A 21,535-nucleotide genomic window follows, 5' to 3' on the forward strand; every position below is an offset into this window, starting at 1 on the left:
GGGCTTGAAAGCCCAATAAACCCTTAAGGCTGGCCATTTAGAGGAGGGTAGTGAACTTGCTTTAATTACAAGCTTGCCACTCCAATGAAGGAAGGTATAAATATGACTTTATAGCCAAAATTCATTTAGGGTTTTTCTTTTGGGGAAAGGATGAGAACACAAGCTCTCTTTTCTCTCTAAAGAGGCCGGCCACCCTAGAGGAAAATAGCTAGCAATCTTACTTCCTCTAGGTCACTCATTTCTTCTTAAAATCTTACCTTGGTGTGGAGACTTAGAGGTTCTCAATTTTGAGAACTTGGAGAAACCTATTCTTCCATCCAAATCCATGGATCTAAGAAGCAAGGAATGAAGGCCCTATCTCTTGGGTGATTATCCTTTGCTTATGCAAAGAGGAATCAACAAAGGTATAATTTCTCAATTCACTTTGTTTTGAGTTGAGTCTTGGTTCACCTAACTACTAGGCTTTGAATTTAATGGGTAATGTTTTGTTTTTTAGTGCATGCAAGCATGATTCCGCCTTTAATTGTTAATTGCATGCTATATAGATGTTGCTCAAATGAACATGTTTTTCACAAAATTTCCTTCAAGTGGTATCAGAGCCTAGGTCTAGTAGTTGGTGAATCCTTTTGGGTTTTGTAGTTCATAGTCTTTGATTTGAATGTTGTAATTGTTACAAGCTTTATTCTTGCTTCTTTGAATGTAAATTTTGTTAGAAAATTTGCCATCTCAAATGTTGTAGATGTAGTTCATATGAGCATGAATTTTGGAGCTAAAATTTGGGGCCATTTTTTTTGGGAAATTCGGCCAAATCCAAAGGGTGGATTTTTGGGTTCATGTTTGTCTTCTTAAAAGTGTTTTCAAGTGACTTTTGGAACCCCTATGTACCCTAGTATGGTTATATGTTATTTCCCTTAAGTTTGAGTGTTTTTGGGATGTCTTTGGGTGAAAAATGTTCATGGAGCTTTAATGGGTTTTTCATGAATGTTCTTCATTGTTCTTGATGTTTTAGCCAAAAACATAAAGTTTGGTGTTTTGATTCAAAGTTTTGATTTATTTCATAAAGTCTTTGTTTTGTGCTTTTTCAAATGTTTAAATGTGATTGAAATTTTGAAAGGTGATAGAAATGGTGATGGGTGTGTAAGAAGTACTTCTCTTACACACACACCACTTGCATGAATTTATGTCATGCACCACTTGCATGAATTTATGTCACACACCTCTTGCACCACTTGCATGACTTTATGTCAAACCTACAAATCAACACACACATCACTCCCTTCACTCTCTATAACCGGCCACCCTATTAAAATAGGGTTCTTTTGGGGCTTTTATGCAATTACATAAAGTTTTGATACTTTTGTGTATTTGCAGTTTGACCCAAAAGTTTACGTATTTACGTAAAGGCCCAAAATCACTAAAGGACAAATTGTTTTGTTCCTTTAATGAAGTTTTTGAATTTATTGAAATTTTTGGGTTCTAGTTGTAATTACATGAAGTAATGGACTTTTGTGTTTTTGCAAAATGAGCTCAAAAGTTTAAGTTTTGCAACATAGCCCAAAAAGTTGAGGTTATTGCATTTTGGCCCAAATTAGGTTGAGAACAAAATGGTTTTGTCTCTTTAAATGAGAATTGGATTTTCATTTCATTTAGCTCCATTTAAATCAATTATATGGATACAAAAACCAAATGACAATGTTGCATTCAAAGTTTAATTAGTTAAAGCGTTAATTAATTAAAGGGTGATTATGAACCTAAGCCTATGATAATTGAGCTATGTGAAAGGCCGTCTCAAATTTGTTTGAACCATGGGAATGTGTAGATTAGATTTCGGTTGTAATTTGATATGATCAAATGTTGTAAAAGAGCATAAGCTCTTCTTTACTTTAAAGTAATTTGTTTTGATCAAATGTTGTAAAAGAGCATAAGCTCTTCTTTACTTTGAAGTACTCCTTTCTTGTTTTATTTGATATGCATGAAATTGGAGTAGTTGGGTCCAACGCCCAATAGGAGAAACACGTCTTAATATGATTAAACGCGTAACTAAAATCAATCACCATCCCTAGACCAAGATTCAACACTAGGCTCGTGTTGGATCTAATCAAAGGTTCATAGTCATCCTAAGGCCCTAAGACAACTATATAGTCCATCAATGAATGCAAACGTTATGTTAGTAGTACCATATACTCTTGCTTTAAAAACCATTTTACAAGCTTAGTGGGAGTATTATATACTACTAAATCAATCACATGGACCAATAGTTGTAATAGGACCAAATTGTTTTAATAAGATTAAAATGTTTGTTTATATGTGATGAGACCTAAAACCCTCAACCAAACCATTATTAAGTTGATAAGCGTGAGAGTGCTTTGAACACTCTTTCGTGGCCTTCCACCGTGGTAGGCTCCAATCGTTTGTGACTCGTACACCGACTTCACCCTATCATGGGGGAGTACAAAGTGCGTGCTTACACTCAGGATGAGTTCTATATGCATACATGATGTTGTGAAGGTAGGCAACGAGAATAGCCAACATCATATCATTGTGAGGTTGTTCTTGAACCCCTACTCGAACTTGCATGGTGGGAATGACTTAACTAAGTGCAATGGAGCCAACATCATATCATTGTGAGGCTTCATTCTCTAGAGGCCAAATAAGATGGGTACTTGCAAGAGATGCAAATGAGTAAGTGTACTCTCTCATTATTATTGATGCTAGCCAACATCATATCATTGTGAGGTGGGCTTGGTAATGATGAGTCTCCCATACCCTACCAAGAGTTTCCTCCAAAACTCTTGAATTCCAATGAGGGATATGGAATTTGCCAAAAATAGTGGGTGGTGCTATTTGATTTAAAGACCCGAATCAAATGGCTTAAAATCAATCAATTTATATTCGTTATGTATTTGTTTACCAATATATTTGCAAACGCTATCCAAAACTTGACAAAGAAAAGCCGAATGCTTTAGTTTCCGGACTTGGTACCACAATCCCAAAGATTGTCCTAAATGGATTGTATATGTACCTAAGTAGTCTAATCCACACAATCTTCCTATTGATAATGTATCATTGGAAGAACATGTTAGATAAGTCTATCATAAAGAGGACAACACTTTTAATGTCATAGTTCTTCACTTACAAATCGTTGTATGAAGAAATAAGAGTTGCTTTGAACAACCCTTAGCTAATGCAAACACTAGTGCTTGTTTCTTTGTTAAATAAACAAAGAACTTGAGAAGAAAGCACAAGGGCATGGACACTTTATGTGCCATGATTCTTCACTTACAAATTGTTGTATGAAGAAATGAGAGTTGCCTTGAACAACTCTTGAAAGTTTGTAATTATGTTTAGAACATAATGGTTGGTTGACAAAAATAGTCCATCAACATGGACTTATGATGATTTTGAATCATTGAGTGTTGAAGTGTTAAACCACTTCTAGAAATGGAAACTAGGCAAGGACTTCACCTTTGTGTCTCTATCCAAATGGTTCACTAAGTTTATTGTAAACTATATAGTGAACAATAACCACACACTCTCCAAATCGTTTGATGTGTATAACACAATTGAAATAAGTTTCAAGAGAGATAGTGGGAGTTTAGGGACCATGACTATTGTAGTCAAAAGGAGAAGTTAAATGAAGAAAGCGAAATAAACTCCAAGGGAACAAACTTTCTTTATGAAATGATGGACATTGGAAGGGGTATTTGCAAGAAATGTCTTGCAAGTGTCAAGAACACACCTTTCGAAGGTGTTGTAAAATGTTCTTGAATAGTTCAAAACAGTTGGTTCTTCTACTTGAATGCTTGATTCTGTATTAGTAACTATGTTTTGCAATCGTTGTAAAAGTGTGGCTAATAAGAAGTAGAAGATTAATGAGAGAAGAGAAAGTACTTCACATTCGGAACATGAATCAAATGTAGATCTCTGCGAAAGCAGATGGTACTTACTTCCTCATATGAACTACCAAAGAAATTGGAAAAATCAAAGATTGTCTTTTCATTCCAATTTTAAGGAACTTAATTCCATCACTATAAGGGATGGATGAATGTTTTGTTTGACAAAACATTGTTCTTTATTAATCAAATTAATTGTCTCTATAGTAGAGATGATATGGTAGTGTTAACTGTTTAGAATATAACGATGCTTAAAACCCAAAAGGTTGCAAGGTGGTGACTAATCCCAACTGAGATGTGATACCTCTAAAACATAAATTATGAGTTGGTCATAGATGGATGCTTTGGATCGTTAAGATCCGGATCCAGTGCCTTCTTATTAAAATTGTATAGAGGCGAAATGTTCGAATCTTTATTCTTTTGGAAAGAAGAAAGAATCACAAAGTTGTTGAGGTTAATTCACTTAGATGTTAGTGGCACTTGTCCACAACATAATACTACTCATGTTGTATGACATTCACGGAAGATCGCTCTCGGTTGGACTATAGTTTATTTTGAATAAATACAAGTCCGAATACTTTGCAAAAGGTTTCAAAGAATTCAAGAAATGTAAGTTGATGAGTAAGACGTCTAAAGTATTTGCCTCCTTAGATTTGATCCAAGGAAAGATAACACTTTAGAACAGTTTCCTTGAAAAATATCAAGGAAAGAAGCATCAAAAGATAATGGATTTCTCCATTAGGAGAAGAACGAACTTGAATAAGATTTAGTTTGTTGGATGTTATCAATTACCCATATATAGGATATATGCTTCTAAGACAATATGATTGTCAATTAGAAGATCTTCCAAAAAATTTCATGACTCCATAAGATGTAGTTGGAAAGAAAGACAAATCATAATCATGTTAAGATTTGGGGTTGTGTGCTAATAAGCAATATTTGTTTGAGAATTATCTTGTGGATATCCTTAAATTAACCTTTAGATATCACTTCTATAAACCAACTAACAAATGTCGTTTTGTTGGGTAGTTCATTGTAATCCTACACTAGGATTTGCCTAAGATAGAGCAAATGAACGAGGGATAGAACTCAAAGAATGGGTTCTTTGAGAAATAAGATAGTGATCAACAAATATAACAACCTAGTTCTTATACCACAAGCTCCAAGGTAGTCGAGAAGGATTTATAAACCGTCTCAGTTGAATGGTTTGAACTTTATGACTATGTCATAGAGTTACACCTCTTAATTCGAAAGAAATAAGAATGAAAATCCTTATGACTACATTGAGTGTAAATACGATATATACTCAAGGAAATGGTAAAGTACCATTTGACCCGAAATAATGAAACCTCCATAGCTAATTGGTAGCTTAAGGTGACTACAATTAAAGAGATTGGTTGACTTGGAAGAAACCATCTTTGAGGTAGTCTTGGTTTCAATTAATTCGAAGATTGCTAGCTACAACTAAATGGTGATTCAATGTTTGGACATAATATGAGTTTCCGAAACCATTATTAAGATAGTCTTGATAATATATGTCTAAAACTATGAATCACAAGACATGTAAGTTGTAGAGATCCAACCATCATGGATCTTAGCAAGCTAGTGGGAGTTATAAGCGTCTTATGAGAGAAAGATCAAATCAATTGATTTCTCATAAAGATGTAAATTAATCTTTTGTTTACTAAGTTTACAAAAGATTAGTGGGAGTTAATCATATTCCTAAAATTGAATATATATGATATATTAATTTTGGAAATGAAAAGAATACTTCTTCGTTAAAGTTATGACTTTAAACATTCTATAACGATAGAATGTATATGGGAGATATAGTCTAAATACATGGGATAGAAATCTATAATGATATATTTCAAGATATAATTGGATTATATCAATCCTTAATAATAGACAAAAGATGCTAGGAAGTTTCTCATATGATGATAAACTTCAATCAGAAGAACAACTCTAGTAAGACTAGGAGGTAGCTCTTCTCAAAGGGAACATACCTGTTGACTCCCAAAGAAATAATGCGTAAATAGAATTCTTTATGCATACGCAGAAAAGTGATTTACGTATTTCATATTGTCTGTAAACATTGATAATAGTTGTACCTAGAATAGTACAAGACGATATCAGTGCAAGCCAGGATCAGAACCATGGCAAATGTCAAGTGAGTCCTTAAGTATTTAAGAAATACTAAAGGATAGATTCCTCAAAGAATGAGGAAGAATTAGAGTAACGAAATGGAAGCGTAAATGTATTAGATAATGAATCTAATCCATCATTGGATGTTTCTTCATTATGAATGAAGAGATAATCAGATATCTCTTTATTATGACTAAAAGAGATATTTGGATGGAAACATTAAAAGTAATGACTTTAGTGTGTTCCATTGGGAATGCAAAATATATTGCTGTATAGAAGCTTACAACAATGTTGTTTGGATGGGAAAGTTCATTTATGAACTCTCTATTCGGTTCCAACCAGAAAGTGTCTCTAGTGTACCGACACTACGACACTAATGGGGTGATAGCTCAAGCCAGCGAATCAAGGTCTCATCACGATCCGAACTCAAATGAGAGACTGAACCACATGATTGAAAATCATGTATAATGGTGACGTCGTTATTCTCAAGGTTGCTTCTATGGATAACATATAGATATCCATTGTCTAGGCCTACTACTCAGCCATTTTTGAAATGACTACAGAAGAGGTATCATCACTGATGACCAAGCTGATTGGCTTTAGTGCAAGTGGGAGATTGTTGGAAATGTGCCCTAAAACCAATCATATGATGATACTTTACAGACATTTCACATGTTAAACTAATCTAGTTTAATATCAAGGGCAAAGATTATTGTTTTAAGCCGTCTCATATAAATGTTATATGCTTAAACGATAAGTCCAAGGAATATGTAATTAGGAGAATGTAATTTAAACAAGTTAGATTTATGAGACCATTCTCTTTCGTATACATATCCTAAACGTTCCTGATCATAGGATTGCCAATTGGGCATTAACAGTCCGTTAAGATCAGTATGTGCTATGTCTTCTCTTAGTGAGAGTGACTGGTCTCGAGTCATTGGTGTGACTGACACCAAGACAAGTACGTAGGTTCTCAATAAGGAATGAGTTCACTGAACACGATCAACGAAGAGTCTCATACTCATGTCACATGAGAACTCATGGTTGGGATAATGCAAAGTAGTCCTTTGACCTGAGGCATCATAGTTGTCTTGGGGTTAGGTCCTTGATCTTTGATTATGTCAAAGTCACTCCATTCGCGGGTGTCCACGGCATAGTTGGGGTTAAGCCACTTAGCCATGGAGGCAAGTGAATGCGCAACAAGGGATCTCTAACCTTCAAACCGTTTGAGGGAGAATACTCTATGATATGATTAAGAATCTCTGGCCAGAGTATGAATGAGATTTAGGAAGTCATTCCAAATCACAATCAAGGTAATCATATAAGTAAATGAATCATATTGGATAGTAGACATGAATAAACTATCAATCCAAACAATGTGGTCAAGAGTATTGTATTAGAGAAAGACCGTATTGAAGGAATTATTTTGAAAAACATGTTCATTTGAGCAACATCATATAGCATGCAATTAACAATTAAAGGCGGAATCATGCTTACATGCACTCAAATACAAAACATTTACCCATGAAATTCAAAGCCTAGTAGATTGGTGAACCAATAATCAACTCAAAAACAAAGTGAGTTGAAATTAATACCTTTGTAGATTCCTCTTTGCATAAGCAAAGGCTAATCACCCAAAGAGATAGGGGCCTTCATTCCTTGCTTCTTAGATCCATGGATTTGGATGGAAGAATAGGTTCTCCAAGTTCCCAAAATTGAGAACCTCTAATTCTCGACACCAAGGTTCGATTGTAGAAGAAATGAGTGACCTTGGAGTAGTAGGATTGCTAGATGTACCCTCCAAGGTGTTGGCCTATTTAGAGAGAAAATGGAGAGACAATTCTCACCAATTTTCCCCCAAAATAAACCCTTAATTTTTCCTTAATGAATTTTAGTTATAAAGTCATTTATATAGTCACTTCTTTAAGTGACCTAAACAACCAAAACCCTAATTCATTTCATCATGGCTGGCCATTTAGGGATGTTTGGGCTTTTGGGCTTTAATGAATCTTCATTCATTAAATTGTCATACAACTTAAGTTAATGGGCTTGACGTTCGAAGCCCATTGGGCCTTAAGGTCCAAAACTATCCCGAAGTCTTTAACGAACTTTTTCGTTTGATTAATTAACATATTAATTGATCCTTGCCATAATTAAATGATTAAACCATTTAATCATTCTTACTCATTTCCGTTTAATCTCCAATCTCCACCTTTCACGGTGTGCGATCCATTAGGTTCCTTTTAGCGAGGTAGTGGGCGATTAAAACCATTTTACATCGATTGTGAATTGAAACTATTTTCAATTCTCCCTTTAGTGATTATACACGTTTAGGGCTTCCACAAACCATGAGTGACATCTAGCAGCATATCATGGTTACCCAAGCTAATCAGAAGAGGTTAGAGAACCTATTCAGTTCGAGATTACAAATGCAATACGGTCTTTCTCTAATCTAATACTCTTGACCACATTGTTTGGTTTGATAGTTTATTTTCTCATGTCTACTATCCAATGTGTGTCTTGTGCTTATATGAGTACCATGAATGTGATTCGGAACGCATTCCCTAATCTCATTCATACTCTGATCAGAGATTTAAATCATATCATAGAGTATTCTCCCTCAAACGGTTTGAAGGTTAGAGATCCCTTGTTGCGCATTCACTTGTCTCCATAGCTAAGTCACTTGACCCCAACGATGCCGTGGACACCCTCCTGATGGAGTGACTTTGACATAATCAAAGATCAAGGTCTTAACCACAAGACAACTATGATGCCTCAGGTCAAAGGACTACTTTGCATTATCCCAACCATGAGTTCTCATGTGACATGGAATATGAGAACCCTTCGTTGATCGCGTTCAGTGAACTCATTCTCTATTGAGCACCTACCGTACTTGTCTTGATGTCACACACACCAATGATTCGAGACTAATCACTCTCCCTGAGAGAAGACATAGTACGTACTGATCTTAACGGACTGTCAACGCCCAATTGGCAATCCTATGATCAGGAACGTTTAGGATGTGTCTACGAAAGAATGGTCTCATGAATCTAACTTCATTAGATTACATTCTCCCAATCACATATTCCTTGGACTTTATCGTTTAAGCATATAACATTTATATGAGACGGCTCAAACAATAATGTATGCCCTTTATATGTAAAACTAGATTAGTTTAGCATGTGAAATGTCCGTAAAGTATCATCACATGATTGGCTTTAGGGCACATTTCCAACACGTATTGCATTGTAATCCTAAACTGAATAGGTTCTCCACCTCTTCTGATTAGCTTAGGTAGCCATGACATACTGCTAGGTGTCACTCATGGTTTGTGGTAGCCCTAAAGGCGAGTAATCACTAAAGGGAGAATTGAAAGTAAGTTTCAATTCACAATCGATCGTTAAGAGTAACAATCGCCCACTGCCTCGCTAAAAGGAACCTAATGGATCGTACACCGTGTAAGGTAGAGATTGAAGAAACAACGGAGATGACTAAGGATAATTAAATGGTTTAATTATTTATTTATAGCTAGGATTAATTAATATGTTAATTAATCAAACGAATAAGTTCGTTATAGACCTAGGGTTAGTTTTGGGCCGCAAGGCCCAATGGGATTTGAATGTCAAGCCCATTAACTCAAGTTGTATGACAACTTGAATAAACAAAGGGCTTGAAAGCCCAATAAACCCTTAAGGCCGGCCATTTAGAGGAGGGTAGTGAACTTGCTTTAATTACAAGTTTGCCACTCCAATGAAGGAAGGTATAAATATGACTTTATAGCCAAAATTCATTTAGGGTTTTTCTTTTGGGGAAAGGATGAGAACACAAGCTCTCTTTTCTCTCTAAAGAGGCCGGCCACCCTAGAGGAAAATAGCTAGCAATCTTACTTCCTCTAGGTCACTCATTTCTTCTTAAAATCTTACCTTGGTGTGGAGACTTAGAGGTTCTCAATTTTGAGAACTTGGAGAAACCTATTCTTCCATCCAAATCCATGGATCTAAGAAACAAGGAATGAAGGCTCTTGGGTGATTATCCTTTGCTTATGCAAAGAGGAATCAACAAAGGTATAATTTCTCAACTCACTTTGTTTTGAGTTGAGTCTTGGTTCACCTAACTACTAGGCTTTGAATTTAATGGGTAATGTTTTGTTTTTGAGTGCATGCAAGCATGATTCCGCCTTTAATTGTTAATTGCATGCTATATAGATGTTGCTCAAATGAACATGTTTTTCACAAAATTTCCTTCACTTTCACTGTTAATTTTTTGGCAAGATACAGTAATGCATCAACACGCAGACACCGGACCGGTGTTAAAGACATTTTTTGTTACCTTAAGGGTACTACGAATCTAGGCTTGTTCTATACCAATAAATCCTCGAGTGATGACATACCCCCCTTTATCTCGATTTGATTCTCGACTTTTTTGTTATGCTGACGCAGAATACTTATATGATCCGTACAAGGCACGCTCTCAAACGGGTTATGTCTTTATCGTTGGAGGCACCACAATCTCTTGGAGGTCAACTAAACAGACCTTAGTTGCCACTTTGTCTAACCATGCTGAAATTCTTGCCCTACACAAATCAACTCGAGAATGTTTTTGGCTAAGAACAGTTGTGGGCCTTATTCAAAGCTCCTACGATCTTTACCTCGTCGTTGACGTCCCGACGACAATCTATGAAAACAATGCAGCATGCATCGAACAGCTCAAGAAGGGTTACATCAAAGGAGATAACACCAAGCACATTACGCCGAAGTTCTTCTTCTCACATCAACAATAAAAGCATCAAAAGATTGAAGTCACGCAAATCTGTTCACAAGACAATCTGGCCAACCTCTTCACCAAATCACTACCGAAGGCGACGTTTCAAAAACTTGTTCAAAGAATTGGTATGTGTAAACTTTCTAAGTTGTAACATTGCTAGTTCTCTTTGGAATTGTGTCAAACTCAAGGGGAGTATCCTGAAGTATACTTGCTTGATCTTAATGTACTCTTTTTCCCTACGATTATGAGCATTTTTTCCACTGGATTTTTGCTACCTAACGAGGTTTTGACAAAGCATTCACCTTGGGTTGATCATATCCTTGATGTTCTATAGACTTTTCATTTGACTTTACATTTCTCATGCATTTTTTCTTAAATTATGGATTTTTTCCCTACTCAGGTTTTACCATAGCCTTAGGGTTTTTTGTGAGTCTTATTTTTTAATAGTGTGTTCCTAGAATCAAGGCCAATGAGTCGACTTCCTCAACTCTACATGATGCCGAATCTACTTGAGTATTTACATACTCAATGGGGAGTGTTATAAGCATCTTATTTAAGTGTGATTGTGTAAATTCTAATTAGATTTGACTCTAGTTGTTATTTCCTATTAGAACTTGTATTCCTTGGAGGAGAAGAATTTCTTCTCTCCTTGTTGACCCTAAAAACTAACAAGCCTACGTGGTGCACAAGCTGAGTAATTAATAAGCTAACTATGTCCTTCGGTTATGTGTGGGGCGTGCCAACTCAACGGCCGAGCTCCGCCAGGGAGTAAAATTTGTTAATGTTACGTTGAGTGAGCTGCTGACTTCTTGATCTTGCGACTGCGGTCAAGGTAGGAACACGTTTCGGCCTTCTGGTTCTAAAGCCTGAAGACAAGGCTGCTAGTCCGGTGAAGTTCACAAATCGTCGTCGTTGGGTTCGGTTATAGTGATTATATTCGTAAGAGTATAAGCACGCCGAACTGGCTCCAAACTATACGGACACAAGTACTCAAAAGAGATATATGTCTTGATGGTGAATGTGTCAGAATGTCGAACTCTAAAACTTACTTGTGAATATCCAATCATAAAACAACTCAGCGTTCAATGCGCCGAGCCCAGTAATTTGTAACTCCTCACTTCGCCAAGAAGGCTAATGAGATAACCTCTACCAATAAGGATTCAAAAATCTTTCTCAACCGATACTTGGATAAATAATCAGTCGGCCTTGACGTAGTGCTGTTTATCCAAATTGAAGGTGCTCCGTGGTCGGCTGATTCTACGGCAGCAGTGTTGTTTATCCAAACTGAAGGTGTTCGCTGGTTGTCTTCACAATACTGTTTATCTAAACTGAAGATGTGTCGGCGAAAAAGAAAATAAAAATCTCAAGGTTGTTGAGAGGTTTCGCGTAGAGCCAGAGTTTACACATGGCAGTTTGTGTGTTGAGTTGGAGAGGTTTAAAATGATGCACCCCCTTCTTATTTATAGCAGCCAATCTTATCATGGCCGAACTAGAACTATGCTCGGATTAGGATTCCTTAACCTAATCCAACCAGGTCTCGGCCAATCCTGCCTCCATTAAGGCTTTGAACCAACCACTTTATCCGGCCACATTCACCTCTCAAATCTCAGCATCCTTATCTCATTAAGACTTCTTGTTATACTAGGATTCGACTTACCCCATCAATCCGCCTCATACTAGGACTCAATCGAACTTAACCAAGCGGCCCATAATAACTAAAATTTGCGATGATTCTATAAACATACTGCTGGGTCGAGAATAACTTCTAACTCGACCCACACTAATATTTTGGGCCCAAACATTGCCCCCTCGCTTCTGAGGTCCTTGGCTTTCACTCCTAAGCCGAGCCTCGACCTTGAAGAAGCAAAATCAACCTTTATACTTCTTAAGAACTGAAACGCCTCAAATAACCCAAACATGTGCATTTATGAGACACGATCACACGTTCTTGGTTCTTTTAACATCCTGCCACGCGACAATCTTCTACTCACTTATCCTCTAATGATGACATTTGAAACATGCAGACGCTAAACATCTCTTCATCATTAATCATGCCGTCACACATAGTCGTGCTACCTTAAATCACGAACTGCTAAGTCATCAAATCGTCCCTTCATCATAAAAATTGTTGCCACACGTCACCACATTACCTCAATCCACAAGTTCTCCGGTCTCTTCATACGGATTTCTCGAATCTCCATTATGATTGTAAAATTGTCCAACTGGTCTTACCCTTTCTTTTCAAAATCAAACGATTGTCCTTCTTCCAAAACCCCTGTAAATACCCAAAGTCCTTCATTTTTCCCTTTACGCTTTTAGAACTCTCAACCCTTTTACTCCCAAATCAACCTTCAAAGCTCATTTTCTAACAAGAAAAACTTTTGAGTCCAGAAATTTCTTCGTCATCAAAACCCTACGATTCGAATGTGACTCGAGCGCTTCTCACCAGATCCAAGGACCACTCTTTAAAAATAATGTCCCAGCGTCCATTACCAACCTCCTCAAATATAACTGCCTGGAACCTTTGCTTCAAGGATATGACTGGTCGAAGTGGGAATTGACCAAACCCCGAGGGGCGTGGCCTTCAACTACCGCGACCTGGGTAGCGTGGGTCGAAAGGATGGAGAAATTCTTCAGGAAGGAATGAAAGATTCTCAGCATTTATGATGCCATCAAGCTCTCGACCATCGAGATCACCATGGACAAAGAACTTCTCATGGCAGCTCTAGGCTTTTCGTGCTCGGCCACCAATAATATGGTCCTCCTATTTGGCCTTATTGGTGTTGGAAATGTGCCCTAAAACCAATCATATGATGATACTTTACGGACATTTCACATGTTAAACTAATCTAATTTAATATCAAGGGCAAAGATTATTGTTTGAGCCGTCTCATACAAATGTTATATGCTTAAACGATAAGTCCAAGGAATATGTGATTGGGAGAATACGATCTAAAGAAGTTAGATTCATGAGACCATTCTTTTGTAGACACATCCTAAACGTTCCTGATCATAGGATTGCCAATTGGGCATTGACAGTCCGTGAAGATCAGTACGTGTTGTATCTTCTCTCAGGGAGAGTGACTAGTCTCGAGTCATTGGTGTGTGTGACATCAAGACAAGTACGTACGTGCTCAATAGAGAATGAGTTCACTGAACACGATCAACGAAGAGTTCTCATATTCATGTCACATGAGAACTCATGGTTGGGATAATGCAAAGTAGTCATTTGACCTGAGGCATCATAGCCGTCTTGTGGTTAAGTCCTTGATCTTTGATTATGTCAAAGTCACCCTATCCGCGGGTGTCCACGGCATCGTTGGGGTTAAGCCACTTAGCCATGGAGACAAGTGAATGCGCAACAAGGGATCTCTAACCTTCAAACCGTTTGAGGGATAATACTCTATGATATGATTTAGAACCTCTGGCCAGAGTATGAATGAGATTTAGGAAGTCGTTCCAAATCACATTCAAGGTAATCATATAAGCACACGAATCACATTGGATAGTAGACATGAATAAATAAACTATCAAACCAAACAATGTGATCAAGAGTATTGTATTAGAGAAAGACCGTATTGCATTTGTAATCCTAAACTGAATAGGTTCTCCACCTCTTTTGATTAGCTTGGGTAACCATGATATGCTGCTAGGTGTCACTCATGGTTTGTGGAAGCCCTAAACGTGTGTAATCACTAAAGGGAGAATTGAAAGTAAGTTTCAATTCACAATCGATGTGAAATGGTTTTAATCGCCCACTGCCTCGCTAAAAGGAACCTAATGGATCGTACACCGTGTAAGGTGGAGATTGAAGAAACAATGGAGATGAGTAAGAATAATTAAATGGTTTAATTATTTATGGCAAGGATTAATTAATATGTTAATTAATCAAACGAATAAGTTCATTAAAGACCTCGGGATAGTTTTGGACCTCAAGGCCCAATGGGCTTTGAACGTCAAGCCCATTGACTTAAGTTGTATGACAACTTAATTCACAAAGGCCCAAAAGCCCAATAAAACCCTTATGGCTAGCCATGTTAGAGAGAATGCCCTTTTGGTTCTTTAGGTCACTTATTTGAAGTGACTATATAAAGGACTTTATAGCCTAAATTCATTATGGGTTCTTTTGGAGAAAATTGGAGAGAACATGTCTCTCCTTTTCTCTCTAGGAGGGTGTATCTAGCAATCCTACTCCTCCAAGGTCACTCATTTCTACTTAAATTTAACCTTGGTGTGGAGACTTAGAGGTTCTCTATTTTGAGAACTTGGAGAACCATATTCTTCCATCCAAATCCATGGATCTAAGAAGCAAGGAATGAAGGCCCTCTATTTGGGTGATTAGCCTTTGCTTATGCAAAGAGGAATCTACAAAGGTATATATTTCTCAACTCACTTTGTTTTGAGTTGAGTCTTGGTTCACCAATCTACTAGGCTTTGAATTTCATGGGTAATGTTTTGTTTTTGAATGCATGCAAGCATGATTCCACCTTTTAATTGTTAAATGCATGCTATAGATGTTATTCAAATGAACATGTTTTCACAAAATCATCCTTCAATTGGCCTCACTATTCTCAACGTCTTAGCCATCCTCGGGGACTTCCCCTTTAGGTCTCCCTATCGACGTCTCCCTCCCTTGGTGCCCATCCAACCTCGACCTCAAGATACTCTTCAATGAACGCACTGTCGAGTTGCTAAGGAAGAAAACCCAAGAGCCCTTGAAAGAAGAAGTTTAGAAGTTGCAAAAAAAATTCTTCAACTACAACACCCTCATTCAGCACTTCGCTGGCCAAGAGGAAGAAAGCCTCAGGAAAGGAGAACACGAAGCCTTCTTTTTCTACTGGTACAACAAATTTATTTGATGTACCAAGTTGAATAAATGTTTTTTCGAGAACATGTCGGTCACTGAAGCCTTAGCTAGTGGTCATATCCTGGCTCTTAGCTCGGCTATCTTCGCAAACCTCAGACTTTGCCTAGCCGAAACAACAGTCAACAAGATTGACCCATACTAGACTGGCCCTCAGGCCAGAAGTCCGCAACGTTAGACCCTCTGAAATGTTAAGTCTTTAATAGGGCTCTAGAAGACCTTTTTGATGATAAGTTTTTAATCTGCCGTCGTCAAGAATGCCCCCTTCCATCAAGCTCCCATCCTCGGTATGGAATGAAGTCGAATATGCTGACCTCCGAAAGAACCGGGGGTTGTTTGTGTTAACTCGCGACCTCCTTATCTGCTGCGATGCTAAGTGCGCAAGTTGGGAAGTCTACCAACCCCACTTCACCGCACGGCAACTTGGCTACCTCTAAGGCTATTCACTGCCTCTACTCACATCTCCTTCTTTCCTAAGCCGAAGACGCCTCTCTGGTTCTTCAACAAAGGTGTAAGAAATTCTGCCTCTTGCCGAATGTCTTTGAGACTCTCAATACAGCCACCTTTGTTGATTAATGGGTCGTATATACTCAAGACATTTTTGGCGCACCAGTTGAAAACATTATCAAGAAAATTTTCGGGGACCGCTTGAAGAAGACTCCCGCCCTAACATCCAAAGAAAATACTCAAGGTATTTGTCTGTGTCTATCATTTCACTTTGGCTACTCGTTCAAACTCCCTTCTCATTTAATTTTAGCTTTTTCAGGTAATCATACTGATGTGGTAGCTGCGGCCGTGGCCAAGAAAAAACTTGCCTTCTCGCTAAAGAAAACTGCGACCATTTTACCGACCTTGCCGAGCAAACAGTCTCACTCAGAGGCTGAGGTGGCTGGCGACGCTCCCCGTTCTAAGAAATATATCAAGAAGTTGGTGAAAAAAAGGGAGCGGAAGATTCATGTCATCTCCAGCCAAACCACATGAGCAACTGCTGAGTCTCATCGCTCTCCTGCCGTTCAAACCTCGGCAGACATACAACAAGATCCTCCTACCGGTCAAGCACCTAAGGTTCGTCTGATTCAACAAGTCATGGTCGAGCTAATTGTTGATCCGGTAATCAAGGAACCTGCTGATCCAAGGCTGACTGTTGCTCCTGTCTTTAAGGAAGCGGCCACCTTGGCAAAGAAAAATATCCCCCTAAATCTAAAAACAGAAACAGTGATCATTCTGGAGGAAGAAGTATGATTATGTTGCCGGTAACTTTTTCCTTCGACTAGATTCTGAATACTAACAACCCTTATTTCAGGATGATGACAGCAAAGACATCCCGCTAACAAGTCGTTTTCGACCAACCAAATCCCTTACCATTAACTCTCCAGCTGCGGTTGAGGCTACTGACCAGGTCAATCCTTCTGCAGCCGATAGTGGAAAAATGCCACTTGTCGAGCCTAAACCGATGGCGGAACCGAGAAGTCTGAACCGAGAAAAATATTAAATGTCAGGTGCCTGATTATTCATTTCACCTAAAATTCTATGCGCCGAAGGGTGTTATTTATATTTCCTGGCTACCTCGTTGGCTATCGAACGTAGATAGCCTTCATTGGCAGTGTGAATTGAGAAGCAGTCTTAAACACTGGGCTTAGCTATTAAGCCCTCTAAGTTCGAGCAATGAACCAGAGGACATGGCCGAAGTCTTCTCTCGGCAGGTCTAAAACAAATTATCTCTGCTATATTCTTTACGATTTTCCTTTTGCCTAAAATCTTTTCATGTGCAGCCTTCATGGGAAGTCAAGCTTGACGCTTTCCTCTTGAATACTTTTGGAGCAGCCAAGTCATCTGTCACGTCAGCCAAGCCTTCGGCGACCGCGGCAGAATCCAATGTCTTTGCCAAGTTGCAAGAACTCTTATCTCTTTCTGCCTCACAAGTCCTTCAATGTAAAGGCCTCGACTCTTTAGGAAAGTGCCTAAACGATCTTGCAGCTGGTGGTTTGCTGAGCACCGAAAATGTCCTCCACCTATCTAATCTTCTAGAGCGGACTCGGCAGTATATTACTATTTTTGAACGGGCTCTCCAGGCCGAGGATGACCTAAAGGCTGCAAAGATTACTCATGAAGCCAGTCGACCGGAGGTTAAGACCATCAAAGCAAAGAAAACACGGTTGGCCGCCCCTGAACGTCAAATTGCCGAACTTCAACGACAAAGGTCAGTTGTTGCTTCAAAACTCGAAAAGTATTTTGAAGTGAATAAAGCTCGACTGACGGACTTTGCAGCTGGCGTAAAGCAGATCCAACAACTTCAGCTTAATAAAGGACGAGGCAAGCCGAATGATAGGAGCATATTTATGCGACTTAGTTAGCATGTTTTCTTGCACTTTCATAGTTAGTTTCTGCTTATTATAGTGTTTTCAACTATTTTTGTGTGTTTATAGGTCCTAATGACAAAGTTGGCAAGAAAGTGCATTTTGGAGCATTTTTTAGCAGTTTTGGGCCAAGAATGGATAGCACATGCATGGAGCAAGGTGGATGGACGTTTTTGAAGTTCAAGAGGCTAGGAATGTGCTGAAAAGATGAAGAAAATAAATTCAAGACAAAGAAGATAAGGAATCAGCTAAAATGAAAGAACATTATCCAAAACCTTATCCAATCTTATCTTATCCAAACTAACCTTATCTTATCTTCTCCTATCCTAATCTTATCATACTTTAGTTCCAACTACAAGGGGGAGTTCTTTTCAGACTTGGACACATAAAAACCTATTTCTAGAAGCCTATCCCTTCTCCTACAAATCAGCCGCACCTAGCCTTTCTAGAAGCCATGTTTCCTACCACTAAACCTATTCCTATTTCTTCCTGGTTTTTGCCATTTAGTTAACCTTTTTCCTTGGGGATTTGGAGTGCCAATCCTTCTCCAAAGCTACCTAGGTCGTTCCTCTTTCTCCCTATAAATACAAGTGCCGCAACATTCATTCAGAACACACCATTCACCACAAATTCGTCCCATACATCCCTCATACACATTCATCCCATTGTGCCACAGCTTTGCAAGGAGATAGGATATGAGCCCCCTAGAGTCGTGCTTGCCATTCAAGATGTTGGATTGTTGGAGCATTTCTAGGTGTATTCTATCTGTTGTTTCAATGTTTAAATTTAATTGTATTTGTTTAATTGCAAACATGAGGAGCTAAACTCGTTTTAGCTAGGGGGAATTCAAAGCCATGAACATATTTGCAATATGAATTGATTACTTCCAGTTGTGATTTCATGAATCATGAATGCAATTTACTTAACTGTTTGATTCAGAACTTATTCTTGTTTGTTGATTAAGGGTGCACAGTTAGTTTGCACGCAGGGATTTGATGCTAGAATATAAGGGAATTTCACCTAATAGTTATGAACTTATATTCACAAGTAGTGGAGGTTGCTAGTCATAATCGTGTTAAGTGAATTCTTGGCAAGAGTATCATGCTGTCATAGTTATGAATGCCTTGTCAATGCTTATGATTTTCACAAAGCTTAATGATCTTTGATTATATCTCTATTATGTTGTTCGTGTAGGGAACTATTGAAGAATAATTTGGTTGCCAATGCATTGTCCATCCAATTCAATGACTTAAGGAAAATCTGAGGGTTAATTAGTGCTGTTCACGGTTAATCTGGGGCGTTGAGGTTCATGGTTTGTTGGAAAAGCAATTGGAAATTGATTTGTATGCAAGTGTGTCATGTGTGGAGAAGAACCCTCTAGCTAGCCATTCACCCATTAAATCACCAATTTCGTCCAAAGTTATTTAGAGTCTTAAATCTGTTTAATTTTACTTTAAATTCGTCAAAAACCCAATCCCCTTTACTTTGTTGTGTCAGGTTAGTTAGAATTTATCCAATTTGTGTTTTTAAGTGTTTTTAAGTGTTTTTAAGTGTTTTGAGTCAAGTTAAAATCAATTTTCGTCCAATTCACCCTCTAGTGTCTAGTGTGAGTCTATTTGATTGTTTTGTGCTGTTTTGAGTCTTTTTAGTTTGTTTTGAGTTCTTTGAGTCTAGTTTAGTGTTTTCAAGCCTAGTTTAGTGTTTTGAGTCAGTTTAAGTAGATTAGCAATCCCTCCTAATCCCTGGCCTAGAACGATCCCTACTTACATCTTTACTACAATTGTCAATAAAAGGGTTTAATTTGTGTGTCAAGTTAATTTTCACATCAAATTTTGGCGCCGTTGCCGGGGATTAGTAAAATTGCTAATCACCCTGTTTTTTTTTATTTTTACTTTTGATATTTGATTTAGTTTTCTTTCTTTGATTTCAGGTACTATAGAAACAAGACATGGTAATTGCTAATATTCAAGATCAAATAGCGAATCTTACTTCTCAGTTGTCGTAGTATATCGGAATGACCACAATGAAAAGTGTCCTTACATGTGGCATGTCATATAGGCAAGGATATCAAACTCATCAACGTCCTCAATTAACTGAGAATGGAGGTGCATGGGGTTATCAAGGCCATAATCAATCAAGGAACAACCTGTTTTCAAACACTTACAATTCAGATTGGAGAGATTATTCAAATTTTATGTGGAGGGAACCTCAACAATTTCAAATGACGGATATTGGCAGCAATCTCAGGAGTTCTATTCAAGACCTGTGCAGCCACCACAACCTCCCCCACAACAATTCCAATCGAATTCAAGTATGTCTATGGATAATGATCATGTTGTTCAATTACTAACTTCTGTATCGCAGGGATTACAAAATCAAAATAATCGAATAGCAAATCAAGATAAGGAGATGAGTGACATGAAGAAGCAAATAGGGCATATTTCAGAGCTCCTTGGGCAGTTTAGAGAACAAGACAAACTTCCTAGTTCAACCGTTGTGAATCCAAAGGGAAGCTTTGAAACCGCCAAGGCCATTACATTGAGAAGTGGCAAGGAGCTTGGAAATCACCCAAAACCATCCAAACAAGACCTTAACGAGGATGAAAAGATGCTGCAAGAAGAAGAACATGAAGCAAAGCCTATGGCAAAGGTACAAAAATCCTTGTCGCAGCCCCCTACACCCCATAAGCTGTCCACCTCAGGTAAGGTTGGTTCAAATTCGGTTAATTCTAACCCTATTCCACCCAATGCATTCCTCACAAATTTATGCAAGCCAAGAATGAAGAGGATGAAAAAGACATTCTGGAGACGTTTAGGAAGGTGCACGTCAATATCTCGCTCCTTGATACTATAAAGCAAATCCCGAAGTACGTTAAGTTTTTAAAGAAGCTTTGTACAACAAGGAATCGGATTCGGGAGAAAGAGGTGGTGCAGGTAAGTGAGAATGTCTCTGCAATGTTGCAAAGAAAGCTGCCACCTAAATGCAAAGATCCAAGTAGTTTCACTATCCCTTGTGTAATTGGTAATACAAGGTTTAAACATGCTATGCTAGATTTAGGTGCATCAATTAATGTCATGCCATATTCTGTTTATGCATCTATGAATCTAGGAGAGCTTAAAAATGATGGTGTTATTATTCAATTAGCCGATCGATCTAATGCATACCCGAAAAGAGTATTGGAAGATGCTTTGGTGCAGGTAAACCACTTGATTTTTCCTGCAAATTTCTACATGCTTGACATGGAGGACTCAGGCCACTCTCCACCATTGCCAATCCTACTTGGACTACCTTTCATGAAAACAGCCCACACCAAGATTTACGTGGCCAATGGAGCTTTAACTATGAAGTTTGGTGGTGATATGATTAACTTTACAGTTTCTGAATCTATTGAGAGTCCTAATGATGTTCATTCTTGTTTTTCCATTAATGTAATTAAAAATATAGGGCAGGAAAGTTCAGCACTAGTTAAGAAGGATGAATTTTGAACCACCAACGACGAGGGAATTGGAGTA

The 21,535-nt window shown here is 38.1% G+C and overlaps 1 protein-coding gene across 2 annotated transcripts in view; it reads right to left on the reverse strand.

The window, feature by feature from the left end:
- Nucleotides 1-12: 12 nt before the first annotated feature.
- Nucleotides 13-21,535, reverse strand: part of LOC126631588 (uncharacterized) — a 57,325-nt gene continuing 35,802 nt past the window's right edge. The window contains exon 2 of one of the 2 annotated variants that reach the window (XM_050301708.1): nt 13-22. The gene's annotated coding sequence lies outside the window, so the exon portion shown is untranslated. Of the gene's footprint in view, nt 23-9,716; nt 9,727-21,535 lie in introns of those variants that run through there. The other variant, XM_050301709.1, reaches the window with a different exon arrangement.

Source organism: Malus sylvestris, chromosome 8 (assembly GCF_916048215.2).
Source record: "Malus sylvestris chromosome 8, drMalSylv7.2, whole genome shotgun sequence".
Taxonomy (NCBI): domain Eukaryota; kingdom Viridiplantae; phylum Streptophyta; class Magnoliopsida; order Rosales; family Rosaceae; genus Malus; species Malus sylvestris.